We start from the raw sequence: 23,086 nt of genomic DNA, 5'->3' as shown, positions 1-23,086 counted from the left end.
GACATTGATGAAAGAATTTTTTTTAATCCCTATCTGAAAGTGATTTTGGGATCCCATAGATATGAGGATTTATATTGATTTTCCTCCACAATACATATGAAGAATAATGTTGATAAGAGTAACACAGGCTCATGGACTCATTTAAGAATTCCTTGTGCGCTCAATGACTATAATCGTCTTCCCTCTGGAGGTCATATAAGAATGTTAGAAAATAAGCGTGGCATTATTTTAACAAATAAATGTGACTCTTTTCTTAGTTATATAAAAAGTAATCATCTTATGTATAAAAAGTTAATTTAAAAAAATGTTGAAACTTTATAATTACTGATGACTACTGACAATAAACCTAAGTATTGACACTGCGTCATGATGGACATCAAGAATGAGAACCAGCTAACTAACCCAAGCCCTTCATCTGATAGAAGAAGAGAGGAGGGGCCAATTACTCAAGGTCACACAGTGGTGAGTGACTCCAGGGTCGCTGCACTCTGGGCTCAGTCATTAAGTTCTCAGACACTTACAGAGCTTCTTTTGTGTCTAAGGCCCCATGCCCAATATAACAGTGAATGAGACAACACAGCCTATTTCAAGAATTGGGATCATGGAAAGTAGAAAGGGAGGAGCTGATAAATAAAGTTTCGATTACAGAACAGTTCTGGGGTATGTTCAGGGGTTGGTGGGACAATAGATCAGGAGCATCAGACTGGACTTGGAAGTGAGGTTGAGGAAAGCTGCCTAAAGGAGATAATATCTAAGGTAGGTTGGAAGATAATTGGTATTAAGATAAGATTATGTACAAAATTGACATCATAGATGGAAAACCAGCCCTCCTACTCTTGGAAACTTAGCTAGAGATAGAACCTTTATCTAGGTAGTGGTAAATAACAATATTCATTGGTTTATTGTCAGTTTTTCAAAGCATAGCTTTAATAATAGAATTTCACATGATTCTTTCAATGAATCCATGAATGAGAAAAGACGGGTATAATTGACTTCTCAAAGAATTACCTAAAATGAATTTAGAAGTAAATAAGGTGAAGTTACATTGGATGTGATCTTTTCGAGATATAAAAGAGCCTCTAGTTGCTCAAACACGCACTGTACATTTTGGAGAGTAGAATTTTGTCCACTGGAGAAGTAGAAAATGTCACATCAGTAATGACAATGTCCTTTCCATAACTATCTTGCATTCTAACTGAACTACCCCAACCATACCCTTTTATCTTACATCCACAAGATTTTTATATCACCCTCTTGGTCTCAGCTATTGACAGCAATTAGATATTTTGATCCTGACCCTATAAACCAGAGCTAAACCAATCAGATTTTCTTCATCGAAGATTCAGTTATTAGCCTCATTTTGTTTACCCTCCTTTTCATCCACATCCTTATAATGGTCTCATTATGGGCAGAATGTTCTTTTCCTGACTTTGGGCTTGCCTTATGACTTGTGTTGGCCAATGGTATATATGTAGAAGTGTCAGAGTGCCATTCTGAACCTACATTTTAAGAGGTTTTGTGTATTTCTGCTCACCCTTTTGTGCCTCTTTTATCCTATGAGAAGAACTTCTGGACAATTTCTGCCTCTACAGCTTGGGTCTTAGAATGTACACACGTGGAGTACAGTCACCCAACTGAGCTAATTAAGATCAGCTAACTCCCAGCTGACATACGGATCCATGAGTTTATATTTTGTCGCTGATGTTTCTGACCAACTTGATTGAAGACTGGTGGATCATGCGTGCTTAAGTTGAAAACTTTTATAGACTTTATGGCTTGGTCTGCCATTTTGGATCACAGATGAGTAAGTAAAGGAAGCCAGTTTACAGAGCTAGGTATGGAGTGGAATATAGAAGTGACAAAGATAATCACCTCAGCTTTCACCAACTCTAGATTCAGTGTCTATATAAAGCAGGGAGTATAGGAGTAGGTAGCATAGCCCTGGACACTGGACTGAGTTTCCTGGCTGGCGTCCCCATATGTGGGAAGACTGGTTATCATTGACCTGTCTTGTAAAAACTGAGATATGTTGTTTCTTCAAATTAAGCAGAATTATTAGAGGTGGAACTAAGGAGCAGTGTCAGAATATGGTCTCTGCAACTTTGTCTTAAAGCTGAATCAACTGAAAACAAGGACAGTTTAAATTTTTTCAGATGGAGAACAAGATTAGTGCAAAAAAGCCTAAGTAGTAGCTGGGCTTACCATAGAGATCAAGAGTTTCCAGAAATTAATAAAGGAGGTTCAAGGGGAAGCAGTTATTTTGTCTGTCCAGTTCCTTGCCTCATGTTTCCTCTGAAAATGTTCCTGTGAGAAACATATGGCCTTGTCTAACTTCCTTATCCATTTTAAACACTCCTACCAGACTCACAAGTACTCAGCCCTAATACCACATCACTTGGTTTTGTCTTGTCATTATAAAGTAGACTGAACCAAAGGTGTACTCCTACCTGGACCAAGGGAAACCAGTCCATGTGGTGTGGATGGGGCTAACTGTGGTTACAGGGGTGTGCAGGTGCTGAAAACCTAGCAATCAGACCAGCCCATCTCCTTGGTTACAGTGATTGATGCACCTTCGACCAAAGGCCTCAACCAGGGCAATGAGAGTCCTTCCCGGGATTTTTCTTCCAGAAGTTTGAGTAGAGACTATTATTTCTGCTCTGGTGGCTGAGCTGGCAGGATCTAAGGGTAGAGATTCTGGTGGCTACTTTGATGCTATGCCATGAGAACCTGAGGATGAATTTTGGTAATGCAAGAAGTATGGTGAAGAAGCAGGAAGAAGGAAGAGAAGGAGGCAGGGAGGGACAGAGGGATAGAAAGATAGAAGGAGGAAGATAGAGAAGGGGAGAGATAGAGAGAAGGAGAGAGAGAAGGAAAGAGGAAGAGAAGAAGAGAGTGAAAGGGACAGAGACGGAGATGGATAGAGGTAGAGATAGAGATAGAAAAAGAGATAGAGAAAGACAGAAATGAAGAGAGAGACAGGGAGGCAGAGAATGAATATGAACATGATGAGAGGAAGAGGTGAGGAAGAGAGAGAGAGAAAAAAAATATTGTCTGAATTTCTGGTTATAGCCTGGTTAAAGTTAGCTCTATCCCTGGATGTTCTAGGCATTAGACCAATAAATAGCCTCCTATTTTTTTCTTAAACTAGTTTGAATTAGGTTTCTATCACCTTTGACTGAGAGAGTCTTGACTAATTCACAAGGGCCACTGAGGGAGAGAGGGGGCAGGTCATTGTGGAAACTAGGTCTGCTTTATTGGCAAAAAACTCAGCTCCTTGAAATACAAGAGAGAAATGCTGAATAGATCCCACTGAAGGCAAGGAGAAAATGGTTAAATCATAAAGGAGAAGAAAGCAAAAACTATTAGGCTTAATTCAATTTACAGTCTAATTATTAAGTAATGTTTTATATGAGGTTTTAAGACTAGCTATGTTTTCTTAACATCAGGAGTGGATACTGGTTAAACTATACTGCCTGGAGTCAGGAATTCATGAAGAGCTCAGGTAGTATTTTTCACTTGAGGCTCTTATGCAGCTGTGGTAAAATGTTATCTGGGGCTTCAGTCATGTGAAGTCTTGACTTGGAAGTCCAAGATGGTACACTCACATGGCTGGCAGTTGGTTTTTGGCCATCAACTGGAGCATCTATACATAGTCTATTTATGTAGCTTGGTTTCCTTACTGTATGACTGCCATAAGATAGTTGTCCTTTTAAATGGAGACTCAGGACTCTAAGCAAGACTGTTGTAGTGAACAAGGCAGTAGCTACCTTTCCTTTTTTTTACTGAGCCTAAGGAGTCAGATAACATTACTTCTGCTGTATTCTATTGGATACAGGTAGTCACAAGCCTGCCTAAGTTCAAGGGGACAGCATGTATATCCTGCCTCCTGATAAGTAGATTGTCAAAAATATATATAGTTGTAAAAATAAGTCTTTCACAATGACCTTTCCTATATTTATATGTTCTACCCATGTAAATAAAGTTTGCAAGGGTGAGACTTGATTTTGGTCCTTCCCTAGATTACCTAATATCTCTGAGAGCATGAATCACTGAGGTACCACCTGCTTTGTCTAAAGACCCTGGTTACTGTTTATTTCTAGTTCAAGCCACCAATGAGATATTAATCTTGCCTCTGTGTGGTATGGTCCTTGCTTTTTGCGCCATGCCCATCCCATTCTCCCCTTTCTTACTTTCCCTAGAAGTGAGGCTATACCCATTGCAGCAGCTGTTTCAGAGTGAGCCTGTCATCAGCCTATTCTCCCACCAGCACCCACCCTGAGAGTTCCACTCATCTCAGCACAATGCATATCACTTTTGTACCACTCTCAGTTCCACTGTCTACAGCCCAAAGGGTCTCCAGATTAGGTTGTTATGGTTTAGGAGTGATCTGTGCTACTGACAGAGATGAGAGAAAGCCCTAAGAAAATTTCCTACTTTTCCTGATGAGACTCTTCCTAGGAGACATTAGATCACTGGCCAATGATTTCTGAAAGTGATGCTGATTCTGACCCTTTGGTGATTTTTCAAGGAACCATCTAGAAATAAAACATAACACTGAGATTTTTACTGTAGTAAAATTTTTGAAGCAAATCAAAACACAAGAAATATAACATGCAGATAGATGCAATAACTCTCTGCATTGCTATATTTAGTTTTTTTTCAATTTTTGAAGGAGTTTAGTTCACCGCCAAAATAATATGAAATTCTAGAGTCCCATTAGTTATTAAGAATCAATAAGGTGGGAAATTGTCAATTCGTAAACTAATTTTGGACTTCTAAGAGGAAAAGACTAAACTAATTATTTTAAAGTACCACAAGCTTCTCTTACATTCCTTAATATAATTATGCCACAACCAATGTAGATGATGCTGCCCAAAATGCAACTTTAAAATAAGACTAAACAAAAAAGTCTAAGCTCCAAGGAAAATATTTATGAACAGTCTAGAAGAGGAATAATGGTAATTTATAAGGTAGATTAGGAAATAAGATTCAAAGAAATATAATGTTCAAACTATATGTTATGATTAGAGTGTCCCCGAAGCTTATAAGAAAAAAAAATCACCTGTTAGGAATTGAAAGATGTGGCAATTATCTCAGTTGTAGTTAAGAGTACAGGTAATTCATTTTAAGTAGCACATCACTGTATTTCCATCCCTGAAATATCACAGAAAAGCAATTTCATTAGGATGGAAAACACTAAATTGAAAAAAAAAGGTTGATTTGGCTTTCTTTTTCATCATTTCATGGACCAAATTAAAAAGACTGTACAAATGATTGCCCCTATTGTAAAGAAATGTATTGGCGAGGAAAAGTGAGTCTTCCCAAAATCAGATTAGAAGCAAACTCTAAAATTGATGGATATTTTTCTTAATTCTTTTTAATTTGAGAATGAAGAGTCTATATTGCTCATATTAAAAAAGAGAGAGAGACATAGAGAACTCAGGAATCTCAAGTGAACTGCTGTGGTAGTGCAGGGAGACATTATTAGGAGGTTTAATAGAATCAGGGTGAGTCATTGAAAATGTAATACCTAGTTCTCTTTTCTGTTTTTTTTTCTTTTTTTGGTAAGAGGCATCATGAGTAGCAGTCTCTCAGGATACTCTCTTGAGGTGGTGCAAGAAATCCGGCAAGGAACCAGCACAAGTGTGGGGGATTTTGGAGACAGTGGGGCTGCAGATCAACTTGAAGAGCTATGACCCTCAGAAGGAAAACGTTTCTGGGGCACCCTCAGGCTTAAATCCACTACCCACCCGAAGTTCTCTGTATGTTTTCTGGAGGACCAACAGCATTGTGACGAGGCCAAGGCTGTGGCTATTCCCCACATGAACATCGAGGTGCTGAAGAAATTCAGCAAGAATAAAAATCAAAGAAGTATGATACATTTTTGGCTTCAGAGTCTCTGATCAAGCAGATCCCATGAATCCTGGGCCCAAGACTGAATAAGGCAGGCAAGTTCTCTTCCATGCTGACCCACAATGAGAACATGGTGACCAAAGTCGATGAAGTGAAATCCAGATCAAGTTCCAGATGAAAAGGTGCTGCATCTGGCAGTGACTGTTGGCCATGCTAAGATGACAGATGATGTACCTGTGTACATTGTCCACTTAGCTGTCAATATCCTGGTGTCATTGTTCAAAAAGAATTAGCAGAATATCTGGGCTTTATATATTAAGAGCACCTTGGACAAGCCTTAGCACCTGTAATAAGGCACACTTAATAAACTGTATTGCTACCATGAAAAAAAAATCACGGAAGTGATATCAGAAACATGGTGGAGTGAGAGACTTCCTGGAATCTCTCCCCTTGAAATGACAATAAGCTGAATATCTACAACTTGACAAAAACACCCAAATTGCACATCACCACGTCTGAGCTTGGGATCTGCACATAAGAGCTAACACAGGTCAGAACCCTGGGAGTTGGGCAGTAGACTAGGAGAAACAAAGAAGCTGCCTCCCCCAGCCGGACCCCCATAAAGGAGGAGGGTGAGGGGAGAAGGTGTGGCAGGTTCCCTGAACAACCCTGCCTGGGAGAGCTGTGAGCTCCACTCAGCCAGTGGCAGTACCCAGGGATCAGGCCAGAAATCAGAGTAGTGGGGATGGCAGAGAAGCCAGGGTGACAGAGGAAAAACAGTTGATTATTACTAGCCCCAGCTGCAAAACAGGAGGCCGAGCCACAGCACCCATCTCTCAACCCAGAGAGTTCCTCCCTCCATATTCTCCAAGACTGAATACCACAGAGTCTCAGGGGAACATGAGCAAATGCTACCAAAACTGTTGCTATTGACAGGGACTGAGACTGAGGTTAGCGAGCATGATTAAACATCTATAAGAAAAAAAGGCATTATTAAGACTTTATATAAAACAGGGATCCAAGAGGCTTAGATGCCACTTACTGGAAACCAAAAGAAAATTGCTTTCTTTGCAATAGGCTAAAGGGAGACCTTTACAAAATAAATCTTTCTGGAAAAAAAGAAGAAGAATACACTTCCATTAATGCCCAGGTGGAGAAATAGTCCATTAAACACCATGAACAACCAAGGTGACAAGGCATCTCAGAAAGAAAGAGGAAAATCTACAGAAAATAAACTGACAGACATAGAAATATGCGTCTTAAATGTCAGAGAATTCAGGATGGTACTTCTGGAAAAAACTCAATGAGATCCAAAATTCACATCAACAATTTAAGGAATTGAAAAAACAACTAGATGAGCAGAATGAGTTCTTTAGCAAGGAGATTGACACCTTCAAAAAGAACCAGATGGAACTTCTGGAGATAAAGAACAATTGCAAGAGATGAAAAATGAAATAGCTTGGAAAATGAAATGCAAACATGGAAAATAAAGTCAATTAAATGGAGGAGAGGATCAGTAATATCGAAAACAGAAATAGAAACGAATCAGAAGAAAGAAGAGAGAAACCAAATAATGAAAAGTAATGAAAAAGAAATAAAAGAACTAGCTGATACCATCAGAAGAGGAAACATAAGAATAATGGCCATTCTCGAAGAGGAAGAAAAAGAGCAGGAATTAGAAAGCATTCTCAGACAAATAGTTAGCAAGAAATTCCCAAATCTATGAAATGAGCTGGAGCTTGGAATTCAAGAAGTCAACAGAACACTCAACTATCTCAACCCAAAAAGGCCTTATCCAAGACAAATTCTATTAAAATTATCAAAAATTAACAACAAAGACAATTCTCAGGGAAGCCAGGGAAAAGAAGATGGTAACCTAAAAAGGAAAACCCATTAGATTATCATTGGACTTCTCAGCACAAACCTTACTGGCCAGAAAGGAGTGGGATCCAATATTCAAATTATTAAATGAAAGGTACTACCAGCCGAAAATAATGTATCCAGCTAAGCTCTTCTTTAGACATGAAGGAGAAATAAAAACATTTCCAGACATACAAAATAGAGGGAATTCTCAAATACAAAGCCTACATTACAGGAAATACTGAAAGGGATCAGCTCAACCAAACCATAATTTTTTTAAAAGCACATAATTAGGAGTAAGGTGACTCACAAGCTGATAGAAACAAGGAGTGCTACCCTTACAAAGAACTGGGTATTATAAGCTTAAACAGTAAGAAGAGATTTGCTATTGCAAGATAGAAATGAACGTTCAGCATACATAGGAACAAATTGAGATACCAATGACTGAAAAGGGGAGGATTCAAAGATCTAAATTCACAAAAGGAAATGGAGATAAGGCACACGCAGAAGAAAATGGACGACTATATATATAACTATCATCTACATATTCATAATGGTAAACACAGGCTAAAGATTCAGAACTGAAGTATATAACATAAACCAGGAGGACTAGAGGGAAAACCCTTAAACCCAAACAAAAACAAAAACAAACAAACAAACAAACAAACAAAAACAGACACAAAAAGACTAGGAAGCAATGGAAACACTGAGCTACCAGAAAGAAAAACATAGAATGGCTGTAAGAAAATCTCATACTTCAATAATCACCCTAAATATAAATGGGTTGGACTCACCAATAAAAAGGCACAGAGTTGCAGATTGGATCAAAAGACAAAACTCAACCATATGCTGCCTCCAGGAAACACATCTCAGCTCCAAAGACAAATATAGACTCAAAGTGAAAGGGTGGAAAATGATATTCCAAGCAAACACATTCAGGGAAAAGCGGTGGTAGTGGTACTAATATCAGATGAAATAGACTTCAAAATAAAAAAGTTAAAGAACGATACTGAGGGACACGTCATCGTGATAAAGGGAATCATGCACAAAGAGACAAAATACTTATTAAAATCTATACTCTCAGTCAGGGAGCCCTGAAATATATAAAGCAATTACTAACAGAACTAAAGGGAGAAACAGACCAAAACACTGTCTCAGTAGGGGACTGAAATACCTCACTTTCGGATATGGACAGATCATCCAAACAGAAAATCAATAAGGAAATAATATCAGACACATTAGACCAACTGGACATAATTGACATTTAGAGAGCCGTTCATCCCCAAACAGCTGCTTATCCATTCTTCTCTAGTGCACATGGAACATTCTCAAGGATTGACCACATACTGGGACACAAACATACCCTCAACAAATATAAGAGGGATGAAATATGTGAATCATATTCTCTGATCATAATGCTTTGAAGCTGGAGATCAACTGTAAGAAGAAAGCTGGAAGAACTATAATACATGAGAGTAAACAACATGCTACTGAAGAATAACTGGGTCAGGGAAGAAATAAAAAGAAAGATCAAGAGATACATAGAAACAAATGATAATGATAGTACAACATATCAAAACTTTTGGGACACAGCAAAAGCAGTCATTAGAGGAACGTTCATATCATTATAGGCCTATCTCAAAAAGCAAGAATTATTCCAAATAGATGACCTAACATTTTATCTCCAAAAACTAGAAAGAAGAAGAACAAATGAAGCCTAAAGTCAGCAGAAGGAAAGAAATCATCAAAATTAGAGCACAAATAAAAGAAATTGAAAGCAAAACTGTTTGTTTAACAAAAAAAAAATACAAAAAATAAATGCAACAAACAGCTGGTTCTTTGAGAATGTTAATAAAATTGACAAACCTCTGGCTAGACTCACTTAAGAAAATAGACAAAGAATACAAATAAACAAAATCACTGATGTAAGAGGAGAAATTACGACACACACCGCAGAAATACAAAGAATCATAGAAGAATACTATGAAAAAGTATATAACACCAAATTTAATAACTTAGAAGAAATAGACCAGTACTTAGAAAGATACAACCTTTCGAGACTGAGTCAAGAAGAACTGGAAAATCTAAATAGATCAGCAATATGGAACTTGAAACAGTCATCAAAAACCTACCAAAAAGCAAAAGTCCAGGACCAGATGGCTTCACCAGTGAATTCTACCAATTGTTCAAGGAACAATTAAAATCTATTCTCCTCAAACTCTTCCAAAATTTCGAAGAGGAAGCAATACTTCCTAATTCATTTTATGAGGACAGTATTACCAGGATACCAAAACCTGGTAAAGACAACACACACAAAAAGAAAACCACAGACCAATATCTCTCATTAACACAGATGCAAAAATCCTAAATAAGATACTAATGAACTGAATACAGCAACAATTTGAAATGATTACATACCATGATCAAGTGGGCTTCATCCCAGGGACACCGGCTTGGTTCAACATATGCAAATCGATTAATGTGATACACCACATAAACAAATTAAGAAGTAAGTATCATATGATCATATCAATAGATGCAGAAAAAGCCTTTGACAAGACACAGCACGCATTTATCATCAAAACACTTAACACAATTGGTATAGAAGGAAAGTACCTTAACATAATACAGGCCATATATGACATACCCTCAGCCAACATTATACTTAATGGTGAAAAACTAAAAATCTTCCAAGATCAGGAACAAGACAAGGCTGTCCACTATCACCACCTTATTCAATATAACATTGGAGGTCCTAGTGAGTGTAATCAGGCAAGAGAAATATATAAAACAACCATATAGATAATGAAGAAATCAAACTGTCTTTATTTGCAGATGACATGATTCTCTATATAGAAAACCCTAAAGACTCCACAAAAGCACTACTAGAAACAATAAGCAAATAGAGTAAAGTTTCTGGGTACAAAATCAACGTTCAAAAATCCATAGCGTTCCTATACTCTAATAATGAAGTGTCAGAAAAAGAAGTTGAAAAAATAATTCTTTTTACAATTGCAACAAAAAGCATATGTACTAGGAATAAATCTAACAAAACATGTGAAGGACCTATAAATGAAAACTATAAGACCCTATTAAAAGATACAAGAAAGGGGAAGATATTCCATGTTTTTGCATTGGAAGAATCAACATAGTTAAAATGACCATATTACCTAAAGCATTATACATATTTAATGCAATTCCCATCAAAATCCCAGTGGCATTTTTTTAAAGAAATAGAACAAAATATCACCATATTCGTATAGAAGCACAAAAGACCTCAAATTGCCAAAGTCATCCTGAGAAAAAAGAATGAGGCTGGAGGCATCACTCTGTCCGACTTAAAATTATATTACTAAGCAACGGCAATCAAAACGGCATGATATTGGTAGCAAAACAGACACATGGACAAGTGGAACAGAATCGAGAGTCTAGAAGTAATCCAATATTTACATGGGCAAATAATTTTGACAAAAAAAGCCAAAAACATACAGTGGAGAAAGGAAAGCCTCTTCAATAAATGGTGCTGGGAAAACTGGAAAGCCACCCGCAAAACAATGAAACTAGACTATTGTCTATCATCACACACCAAAATTAACTCAAAATGGATTAAGGACCTAAATATAAGACCTGAAACAATAAAATGCATAGAAGAAAACATAGGAACTAAACTCAAGGACCTTGGACTTAAAGAGGATTTTATGAATTTGACCTCGAAGCAAGGGAAGTAAAAACAAAAATAAATGAATGGGACTACATCAAACTAAAAAGCTTCTGCATAGCAAAAGAAATTGTCAACTAGGTAAGGAGACAGCCATCCAAATGGGAGAATATATTTGAAAGCAACGCCTCTGATAAGGGACTAATATCCAAAATATATAAAGAACTCATAAGACACAATAACAACAATAAAATAAAAACAATCCAATCAAAAAATTGAAAGAGGACTTGAACAAACTTTTCTCCCTATGAGACACACAAATGGCCAACAAACATATGAAAACATGTTCAACATCACCAGCTATTTGGGAAATGCAAATCAAAACCACAATGTGATACCATCTCACACCTGTTAGAATGGCTATAATCAATAGGACAAGTAATAACAAATGTTGGAGAGGATGCAGAGAAAAAGGAACCCTCATACACTGCTGGTGGGACTGCAAATTGGTGCAGCCACTATGGAAAATAGTATGAAAGTTCCTCAAAAAACTAAGAATTGATGTACCATATGATCCAGCAATCCCTCTACTGGGTATTTACTCTAAAGACTTGAAAATCCTTTTCCGAAAAGGTATTTGCACATCGATGTTCATAGCAGCACTATTCACAGTGGTCAGGACATGGAAACAACCGAAGTGTCCTATGATACATAATAGGCTAAAGAAGCTGTGGTACAGATATACAATGGAATATTGCTCAGCCATAAGAAGATATGAAATACTGCCATTTGTGACAAACTGGATGGACCTCAAGATAATCATGCTAAGCGAAATAAGCCAGATGGAAAAAGTTGAAAAATCACATGATATCACTTATATGTGAGATAGAAACCTAAAAGCAACAATGGAACAGGACAAACAGAGATTCATGGATATCAACTATATACTAGTGATTACCAGCGGGTGAGGGGTGGGGAGGAGGGGAGATATAGATGGCGTAAAGGGGTCAAATATGGGAGGTAGAGGGAGGATGAAATGGGTAAAAGAGATCAAATATATGGTAGCTGAAGGAAATTGGACTTTGGGTTGGAAACACAATAGAACATGCAGATGTTAAATTATAATGTACACCTGAAAATTATATAATTGTATTAACCAATATTACCCCAATAAACTTAATTTTAAAAAAATTATGGTTCATATATACAATGGCATATTACTCAGCTATTAAAACAATGCGAAATTCTACCATTTACAATGACATGGATGGACTGAGAATTTATTATGCTGAGTGAGATAAGTCAGACAGAAAAAAGATAAATATCATATGATTTCACCTATATGCAGAAACAAAGGAACTAGAAGAACAAACTCATCAAAAACAGACTCACAAATATAGAGGAAAATCTGATGACAGCCAGAGGGAAGGGGATTTGTGGGGCTGCGAAAATGAGAAGAAGTGACCATCTATCAACTACTAATTTGTGACCATCTATCAACTACTAATTTGTAATGAAGTACAAATTAGTAGTTGATAGATGGTCACAAGGATGGGGAGCAAGGCATAGGGAATGCAGTTAGCATTAATATATTGCCTGGGTGTAGAGCCAGAGGAAAGAACAATTAGAGGGATTGTTTTGTAAACTATATAAATGTCTAAATAATGTGCTGTATACTTGAAACTAATAAAATAAAATTTAAAAAAGAATTATCTATTTAATTTTTATGACCATAAGATTTTAATTTTTTATTTTACTTTTATTTTTATTTTGTTTTTTTTTAAATTTTTTAATTATTTTATTTTAGTTTCAGACCTACACTACAATGGTTAGACACATATAATTTATGAAATGATACATTGATTACTCTAGCACCCATCTGGCATAACACACAACCATACAATAATTACAATAGTATATTCTCTATGCTATACTCTAAATCGCCATGACTGTTTTGTAACTATTAATTTGTACTTTTTCATCCCTTCACCTTTCTCATCTAGCCCCCTAATCCCCCTCCCATCTAAGAATTACAATTTGTTCTCTGTATCGGTGAGTCTGTTTTCTTTTTTTATTTTATTTTTTTCCGTCTTTATTGAAATATAATAGACAATTAATTGCTCGAATAATTCAATGAGTTTTTTTTCAATTATAGTTGGCATAAAATAATACATTAGTTTCAGTTGTACAGCATAGTGATTAGAGATCTATATAACTCACAAAGTGATCACCACACTAAATCTAGTACCCCTCTCCCCCTTACATATTTATTACATTATTAACTATTTTCCTTATGCTATACTCTACATCTCCACGTCTATTTTGTAACTATTCATTTGTACTTCTTAAACCCTTTGCCCTTTTTCACTGTCTCCCCAATCCCACTCCCATCTAGCAGCCCTCAAAATACTATCTATGAATTTATTTCCGCTTTTGTTGTTGTTTATTTTGTTTTTTAGATTCCACATATACATGAAATCATGTGATATTTGCCTTTATCTGACTAACTTCATTCAGCACAATACCCTCTATGTCCATTAAGGCAACATCTTTTTCCATCCCTCTCTTTTAGATTGTGTGTGTCTTTTTATCTGAAGTGAGCCTCTTGTAGGCAGCATATGTAGGGGCCTTGTTTTCTTATCCATTCAGCCTCTCTATCTTTTGGTTGGAGCACTTAATTCTTTTCCATTCGAGGTACTTATTGATAGGAATGAAGTTGTTACCATCCTTTATTTCTGTTTTTGATACATGCTTTTGTTTTGTTTTTGTTTTAGGCGAGGCAATCCTTGGTTGACCGCACAGATTGCAAGGATCTTGTCAGCTTACAATCCCTTATTATTTTTTTATTTTTATTTTTTACGCCTACAGGACCCAGTCTTCCTAGGTGGTCTCCCATCCAAGTATTAACCAGGCCTGACCCTGCTTAGCTTCCAAGATCAGACGGGATCAGTCTTGTTCAGGGTAGCATGGCCGCAGACTGATACATGATTTTTTTCTTCTTAAAGAAGTCCCTTCAACATTTCCTGTACTGGCTTGGTGATAATAAATTCCTTTAACTAATTTTTATCTGGGAAGCTCTTTACCTGTCTTTCAACTCTAAATGATAGCTTTGGTGGATAAAGTATTCTTGGTTATAGATCCTGGGTTTTCATCACGTCAAATATTTTGTGCCGAACCCTTCTGTACTGAATGGTTTCTTTTGAGAAATCAGCCGCCAGTCTCATGAGTGCTCCCTTGTAGGTAACTAATTGCTTTTCTCTTGCTGCTTTTTAAGATTCTCTTTGTATTTAATGTTTGGCATTTTAATTATGATGTGTCTTGGTGTGGGCCTCTTTGGGTTCCTTTCTTAGGACTCTCCGAGCTTCCTGGGATTATATGTCTATTTCCTTCACCTGGTTATGGAAGCTTTTCATATATATTTCTTCAAATATATATTCAACTTCCTGTTCTCCCTCTTCAGGTACCCCTATGACACAGATCTTGTTAGCCTTAATTTTTCCCATATGCTCCTTAAATTATTATTATATTCTTGGTTACTTTTTTCTTGCCATTCTGGTTGGGTGTCCTTGGCTTTCCCATCCTCTATATAGGTCATTTGATACTCTTCTTTATTCACTCTGTTTATAATGTTAGCTTCTTATATAACCACATACATTTATCAAAACTAAAAATCAACATGGGTATAAAACAATTAACTAAACTACTGGCGTTATTAGGATTTCATTAGATATTTCCACAGTAGGCCATAAACATATACATCACCTGAAAAACTTTCCTCTCACCTCTTTGGGTTAATCTTTTCTGGGACTCTTTGACCTTCCTGGGGTTGTATTTATACTTCCTTTACTAAGTTAGAGAAGTTTTCCATTATTATTTCTTCAAATAACTTTTCAACTTCTTGTTCCTCTTCAGGTACTCCTATGACCCGGATGTTTTTACATTTAATTTTGTCTCATTGGCTCCTTAAATTACTATCATAACCTTGGCTTCTTTTTTCTTGCCATTCTGATTGAGTGTCCTTTGCTTCTCCATCCTCTATATCAGTGTTTTGATCCTCTTCTTCCTCTACTCTTTTGATTCCTTCTAATATACTCTTCATCTCACATAATGTATTCTTCATTTCTTACTGGTTCCCTTTTATAATTTCCATTTCCATTTTTATGTTTTTTTAATCTCTTTGTTGAAGTTCTCACTAAAATCATCTACACTTCTCCTAAGTTAATTGAGCTTCTTTATAACCAGTGTTTTGAACTCTGCATCTGTTAGATTGCTTGACTACATTTTTTCTGAATCTCTGTTCTGTTCTCTCATATGGTTTCTGCTTCTTTGTCTTCTTATTTTCGTTGCCTTTCTGTGTTTGTTTCTATCTACTAAGTAAAGCTCTTAAGTCTCCCAGTCTTATTACCATGGCTTTGTGTAGTAGGTGTCCAGTGGCACAGTCCTGAGAGGGTTTCAACTGCAGGCCAAGTTTAGCCTCAGCCTGTGCCCCTCCGGGGCCACCTATTAAGATTCAGCAAGCAATCCACAGATGTCGTGCTTATAGTTGCCTCAAGAGGCCACACCAGAAACTGCGGTCAGCTGCCACCAGTGTGAGTGTTGAAGTTGACTCAGTTAGGAGCACTGGGCTCACCGAGGATACACTTAGCAGTAGTTTGGTTGGGGCTGCAAGTTGGGGGAGGCATCGTTTCAAGGAATCCTCAGGACAGAGAGACTTCTGTTATCCAGTTTGATGACGTCTCAGCTATGGCAGCTCTGCATCCACATACTGAGAGGGCGGGAGGGCTCAACAGGGGAACAATGGATACCACCTGCACTTCTGCCCAGGAGAGCTTTGCATCTAGCCCTCTCTCTGACCACTCTGTCTCCTTGTAAGTCCCTGGTACCCCCCGAGCTGCCAACCTGGCACTGGTGATCAAAGAATGCAGATCTATCACCACACAATTTATGTTGCAGACACAGTCCCTTTAAGAGGCATCTGCAGCTGCTAGCTGCCGCTGCCATAGCCTCTGTCCCACTCAGCTGCTGGAGACCGGGCAGCCTCACATTTTCGCCACATCCTACCTCCAACCATTGCAAAATGATTTCTTATTTCTATCCCTAGTTGTAGGGCTTCTGTTCATCTAAATATCCAGACAACTCTGCGTGCTGTTTGCTCCGTGCTTCTCTCTCAACTTTGATGTGGTCACAAGAGGGGATGAATGAAACTTCTATCATCTATGCCATTTTGCCTGGTTGATCTTTTTAATGTATTGTTGAACTTGGTTTGTTAATATTTTGTTGAGGATTTTTGCATCAATGTTCATCTGAGAGGGCGAGAGGGCTCAACAGGAATATTGGTTTATGGCTTTCTCTTTTTGTACTGTCTTTGTCTGGTTTAGGATTCAGAGTAATGGTGGCCTGATAAAGAGTTAAGAAGCCTTCTCTCCTCGAATTTTTTTGGAATAGTTTGAGAGGAATTGGTGTTAGTTCTTCTTTAAATGTTTTATAAAATTCACCTATAAAGCCTTCTGGTCTAGCACTTTTGTTTTTTTGTTGTTGTTTTTGGGGTTTTTTTGGAAGTTTTTAAATTACTAATTTAATTTCATTGGTGGTAGTCAGTTCAGATTTTCTGTTTCTTCTTTACTCAGTCTTAGGATATTATATGTTTCTAGGAATGTATCCATTTCTTCCAGATTGTACGGTTTGTTGGTATATAATTGCCAACAAACTGTAGTATTTTCTTATAGTCCTTTGTATTTCTGTGGAGTCTGTAGTTATTTCTCTTTTATTTTTTATTTTATTTATTTCAGTTCTTTCTTGATGACACTGGTTAGAGATTAATCAACTTTTTATCTTTTCAAAGAATGAGCTCTTACTTTCATTGATCTTTTGTATTATTTTTCTAGACTCTATTTCATTTATTTCTGCTCAAATCTTTATTATTTCCTTCCTTCTACTCACTATGGATTTTGTTTACTGTTCTCTTTCTAGTTCTTTTAAGTGTAAGGTTAGGTCATTTATTTGAGATTTTTCTTGTTTCTTGAGATATGCCTGTATTGCTATAAATTTCTTAGGATTGCTTTTGCTGTGTCCCATAGATTTTGAGTCATTGTGTTTTCATTTTCATTTGTCTCTAGGTATCTTTTGATTTCTTCCTTGATCTCTTGTTAACCCATTTATTGCTTGGTAGCATGTATTTAGCCTCCAAGTGTTTGTGTATTTTTCAGTTTCTTTCATGTAATTGATCTCTAGTTTCATACCATTGTGATTGGAGAAGTTTTATATGTTTTTAATCTTCTTAAATTTATCGAGAATTGTTTTGTGACCTAACATGTGGTCTATCTTGGAAAATGTACAATGCATACTTGAAAAGAATGTATGTTCTGCTGCTTTGGGGTGAAATGCTCTGAAAATTTATATTAAATCCATCTGGTCTTGCATGTCATCTAATGGCAAGGTTCCTTGTCGATTTTCTGTCTGGGAGATCTGTTCACTGGTGTCAATGAGGTGTTAATGTCTTCTACTATGTGCATATTATTGTCAATCTCTCCCTTTATGTTTGTCAATAATTGCTTTATGTATGTAGGTGCTCCTATGTTGGGTGTGTTTATGTCCTCTTTTGTATTGATCCCTTTATCATTATGTAATGCTCTTCTTTATCTCTTATTATAACCTTTGTTTCAGAGTCTATCTATTTTGCCTGATATAAGTATTGCTACCCCAGATATTTTATTTCCATGTTTACAAAATGCCTTTTTCCATCCCTTTACTTTCAGTCTGTGTGTGTCATTTTATCTGAAGTGAGTCTCTTATAGACAGCATATGTATGAGTCTTATTTTCTTATCTATTCAGCTACCCTATATTTTATGAATGAAGCATTTAATCCATTTACATTTAAAGTAATTATTGATAGGTACACGATTATTGCCATTTTATTATTTGTATATAGGTTTTATTTCCCCCTTCTTTTTACAGAAATCCCCTTAACATTTCTTGTGATTCTGGCATATATTCCATTGTCTTCCTCCTGTCTGGGAAGGACAGTATCTCTTCTACAATTTCAATTGATAGCCTTGCTGTGTAGAATAGTCTTGGTTGTAGGTTCTTGTTTTTTATCACTTTGAATATTTTGTGCCAATCCCTATTGGCCTGAAAAGTTTCTGCTGAGAAATCAGCTGGCATTCTAAGAGACTACCCTTGTAAGTAATCGGCTGCCTTTCTCTTGCTGCTTTTAAGATTCTCTCTTCATCTTAAACCTTTGGCAGTTTAATAATGATGTGTCTTGGTATGGATCTGTTTGGGTTCCTCTTGTTTGAGGCTCCATGCTTCCTCAACTTGTATGTCTATTTCCTTAATGAGGTTAGGGAAGTTTCCATCATTATTTCTTCAAATAGATGATCAATTCCTTACTCTCTTTCTTCTCCATCTGCTACCCCTCTAATGCAGATGATGGTAATTTTGATATTGTCCCAGAGGCCTCTTAAACCTTCCTTATTTTTTTTAATTAAATATTCTTTTTGCTGTTCCATTTGGGTGTTTTCTACTACCTTATCTTCCAACTCCATGATTCAGTACTCTATTTCATCTGATTTACTATTGATTTCTTCTAATTTCTTCTAGGGTCTTCTTCATTTCAATTATTGTATTCTTCTTTATGGTTTCTATGTCCTTTTTTATACTTACTATCTCTCTGTTGAAGTCATCACTGAAATCATCTATTCTCCCCCTAAGTTCATTGAGCACCTTTACAACCAGTGTTTTGAACTCTGTCTCCAGTAGGTTGCTTGTCTCCATTTCATTTAGTTTTTTTTCTGGTGTTTTATCCTGTTATTTCATTTGTGGCATGTTTCAAGGCATGTCTCCTAGCCTTGGCCAGGTAGTCTTACATAGTAGATGTCCTAGGCAGCCCAGTAGCACAGTCTCCCTGATCACTTGTGCTGGGGGCTCTGTGTGTGTTCCTTGTGTGGTTGTGTGTGTTCTGTCATAGCTAAGCCTTGATTGCTGTTAGCACATCAGTTGGTGGGATTGACTCTTGGGCTATCTGGCTGTAATGGCCATGCCCATAGAATATGAGCTGCTGTATGGGCCCTGATCCCTCAGAGTGAGATTCACCCCAGCAGTCTCATGTACGTGTTGAGACCACACTTTGCATATGCCTCTTATGGGGTAAATCTGGGACTCTGCTGTTGTCTGACACCAGTGTTCTGGTGTGTTGGTTCTGTTGCCCTTGGGAGGGGCTCCCCTGTAGGCTAAGGTAAGCTGCTGCCTTTGATTGTTTGGGGCTATCTGGTAGGAGCTACACAATGATCCACAGATGGTTGCTACCAATGCTGGATCTGGAGGCAAGTGGGAGAGACCATGCTGTGAGCTGAGGTTGATTACCTCCATTACTGGGCCTGGGGTAGCTTAGCAAAAGGACCAGTGCATCTTCATGCTTGGGGCTACCCGCCAGGTGGAAGAGCCTTTGGGTAGTATATGAATTGGGTGGGGTGGGGATCAGGGAGTCGCCAGGTTAAAAGAAGTCAGTTTCACCTGACCAATGCGGAGTCAGGTTTTGGACCAGTGCTGATTCTGTGGCTTCCAATAAAAGTCTCAGATCAGAAAACATGGTGGAGTAAGAGACTTCCTCAGATCTCTCCCCTTGAAACAACAATAAGTTGAACTTCTAAAACTCAACAAAAAGAAACCACCCAAACTGCATACCAGCGTGTATACCATGGGATCTGCACATAAGAGCTACCACAGGTCAGAACTGCCATTTGCAAATGGCGGACCGGGAGAAATTAAGAAGATTCCTCTCGCAGCCACCAGAGCTTCATGCAGGAGAAGGGGGAGGGGTGAAAGTACGACGACTTCCCTGATCAGCCTACCTGGAAGTGCCAGAAATTCTAGCAACTGGCAGGAGAGCCCATTCATCAACGTAGAAAGCAGAGAAGGGGGACGGGACAGCAGAGAAACAACAGTTGATTTTTGCTGCCCCAGATTCCAAAACCGAGGTGGAGCCACAGCTCCCAACCCCTAAGCCAGAAGGCCCCTCCCCCCATACCCTCTGAGATTGATTACCATGGAGCCCAAGGGGAATCTGAGCAAATGCTACCGAAACTGTTGCTAACACTGACAGGGACTGAAACTGAGAGTAGCAAGTGTGATTAAATCTCTACAAGAAAATAAAAAAAAGATATTTAGGCTTTATATAAAGCTGGGGTCCAAGAGGCTTAGACGCCACCTACTGGAAACCAAAAGAAAAGTGCCTTCATTGCAGCAGGCTAAAGAGAGACCTTTATATAATAAATCTTCTTTCTGGAAAAACAACAGAATACACATACATTAATTCCTAGGCAGAGAAAAAGCCCATTAAACACCATTAATAATCAAGATGACAAGGTATCTCAGAAAGAAGGAGAAAAATCTCCAAAAAATAAGCTTACAAACATAGAAATATGCAACTAAAATGACAGAGAATTTAGGATGGTACTTCTGAAAAAATTCAATGAGATTCAAAATGATTCAAATCAAAAATTTCAGGAATTGAAAAAACAATTAGATGAGTAGAGCAAAAAGATTGAAACCCTCAAAAAGAATCAAATAGAACTCCTGGAAATGAAGAACACACTGCAAGAGTTGAACAATGAAATAGCAAATTTGGAAAATAGTCCACCAAATGGAGGAAAAGATCAGTGATATTGAAGACAGAAATCTAGAAATAAATCAGAAGGAAGAAGAGATAAACCAAAGAATGAAAATTAATGAAAGAGAAATACAAGAAGTAGCTGATACCATCAGGAGAGGAAACATAAAAATAATGGGCATTACTGAAGACAAGGAAAAGGAGCAGAGACTAGAAAGCATTTTCAGACAAATAGTGGGTGAGAATTTCCCAAATCTAAGGAATGAGCTGGAGCTTGGAATTCAAGAAGTCAACAGAACACCCAATTACCTCAACCCAAAAAGGCCTTCAACATGATATTAAAATTATCAAAAATCAACCAATAAGATAGAATTCTCAGGACAGCCAGAAAAAGGAAGACAGTAACTTATAAAGTAAAACCCATTATATTATCATTGGACTTCTCAGTGCAAACCTTACAAGAAAGAAAGGAATGGAATCAAATATTTAAACTATTAAGTGAAAGGAACTACCAGCCTAGAATAATGTATCCAGCTAAGCTCTCCTTTAGATATGAAGGAAAAATTAAGACATTTCCAGACATACAAAAATTGAGAGAATTCTCCACTATGAGGCCTGCACTACAGGTAATACTGAAAGGGGTCAGGTCACCTAAAAAAATATAGCAAAACAACTAAAATACATAATTAGGAGTAAAGTGACTATCAGGCAAATATAAGCAGAGGAGTGCAACCCTTACTAAGAACAGGGCATTATAGGCTTAAAAAAAATAAAAAGAGAATTGCTATAGCAATATAGTAATGAATAGTCAGCATACATAGGGACAAATAGAGATAACGATGACTGAAAAGAGGAAGATTCAAAGATCCAAATTAACAAAGGGGAAAGGAGATAAGGCACACGCAGAATAAAATGAACGTCTGTGTATATGACTATCCTTTTCATATTCATAATAGAAACCACACACCAAAGATTCAGAATTTAAGTATATAACATAAAAGAAGAAGAACCAGAGGGAAAACCCACAAAAGCCAACCAAAATAAAGAAAACAGAAGCACAAAGACAAAAAAGCAATGGAAATACAGAGCTACCAGAAAGCATAAGATAAAATGACTATAAGAAGACCTCATATTTCAATAATCACCCTAAATGTAAATGGATTGAACTCACCAATAAAAAGGCACAGAGTTGCAGAATGGATCAGAAAACTACATGCAAACATATGCTGCCTCCAGGAGACACATCTCAGCTCCAAAGACAAATATAGACTCAAAGTGAAAGGGTTGAAAATGATATTTCAAGCAAATGACATTCAGAGAAAAGTAGGAGTAGCGGTACTAATATCGGATGAAACAGACTTCAAAATAAAAATGTTAAAGAAAATACAGAGGGACACTTCATAATGATAAAAAGATTCATGCACCAAGAAGACATAACACCTACTAATATCTATACTCCCAATCTGGGAGCCCCGAAATATGTAAAGCAATTACTAAAAGAACAAAAGAGAGAAATAGACCAAAACACTATCGTAGTAGGAGACCTAAATACCCCACTATTGAATATGGACAGATCATCTAAACAGAAAATCAGTAAGGAAATAACATCCTTAAATGACATATTAGACCAACTAGATATAATTAACATTTACAGAGCCTTCCATCCCAAATCAGCTGCTTATACATTCTTCTCTAGTGCACATGAAACATTCTCAAGAATCAATCACATACTGGGACTCAGAGATAGCCTCAACAAATATAAGAGTTTTGAAATCATACCAATCATATTCTCTGATCATAATGCTTTGAAACTAGAGATCAACTGCAAAAAGAAAGCAGGAAGAACCACAAATACTTGGAGATTAAACAACATGATACTGAAGAATAACTGGATAAGGGAAGAAATAAAAAGAGAGATCAACAGATATATAGAAATGAATGATAATGATAGTATAACATATCAAAACTTTTGGGACATGGCAAAAGCAGTCAGAAGAGGAAAGTTCATATCAGTACAGGCCTATCTCCAAAAACAAGAATGAGCCCAAATAAACAACTTAATGGTTCATCTTAAAAAAATTAGAAAAGGAAGAGCAAATGAGGCCTA

At 37.2% G+C, this 23,086-nt stretch overlaps 2 pseudogenes; one reads left to right on the top strand and one right to left on the bottom strand.

Moving 5' to 3' along the window:
* The first annotated feature begins 369 nt into the window (after window positions 1–369).
* On the top strand, window positions 370–6,194 carry LOC120593678 (60S ribosomal protein L10a-like; annotated as a pseudogene).
* An 8,036-nt stretch (window positions 6,195–14,230) lies between these two features.
* Window positions 14,231–14,349, bottom strand: LOC120593700 (uncharacterized; annotated as a pseudogene).
* Window positions 14,350–23,086: the final 8,737 nt, after the last annotated feature.

This window comes from Pteropus medius, unplaced genomic scaffold (assembly GCF_902729225.1).
Source record: "Pteropus medius unplaced genomic scaffold, Ma_sr-lr_union100, whole genome shotgun sequence".
Taxonomy (NCBI): domain Eukaryota; kingdom Metazoa; phylum Chordata; class Mammalia; order Chiroptera; family Pteropodidae; genus Pteropus; species Pteropus medius.
Note: the sequence above shows the minus strand (reverse complement) of the source record. Positions and strands in the feature narration are given on the sequence as shown.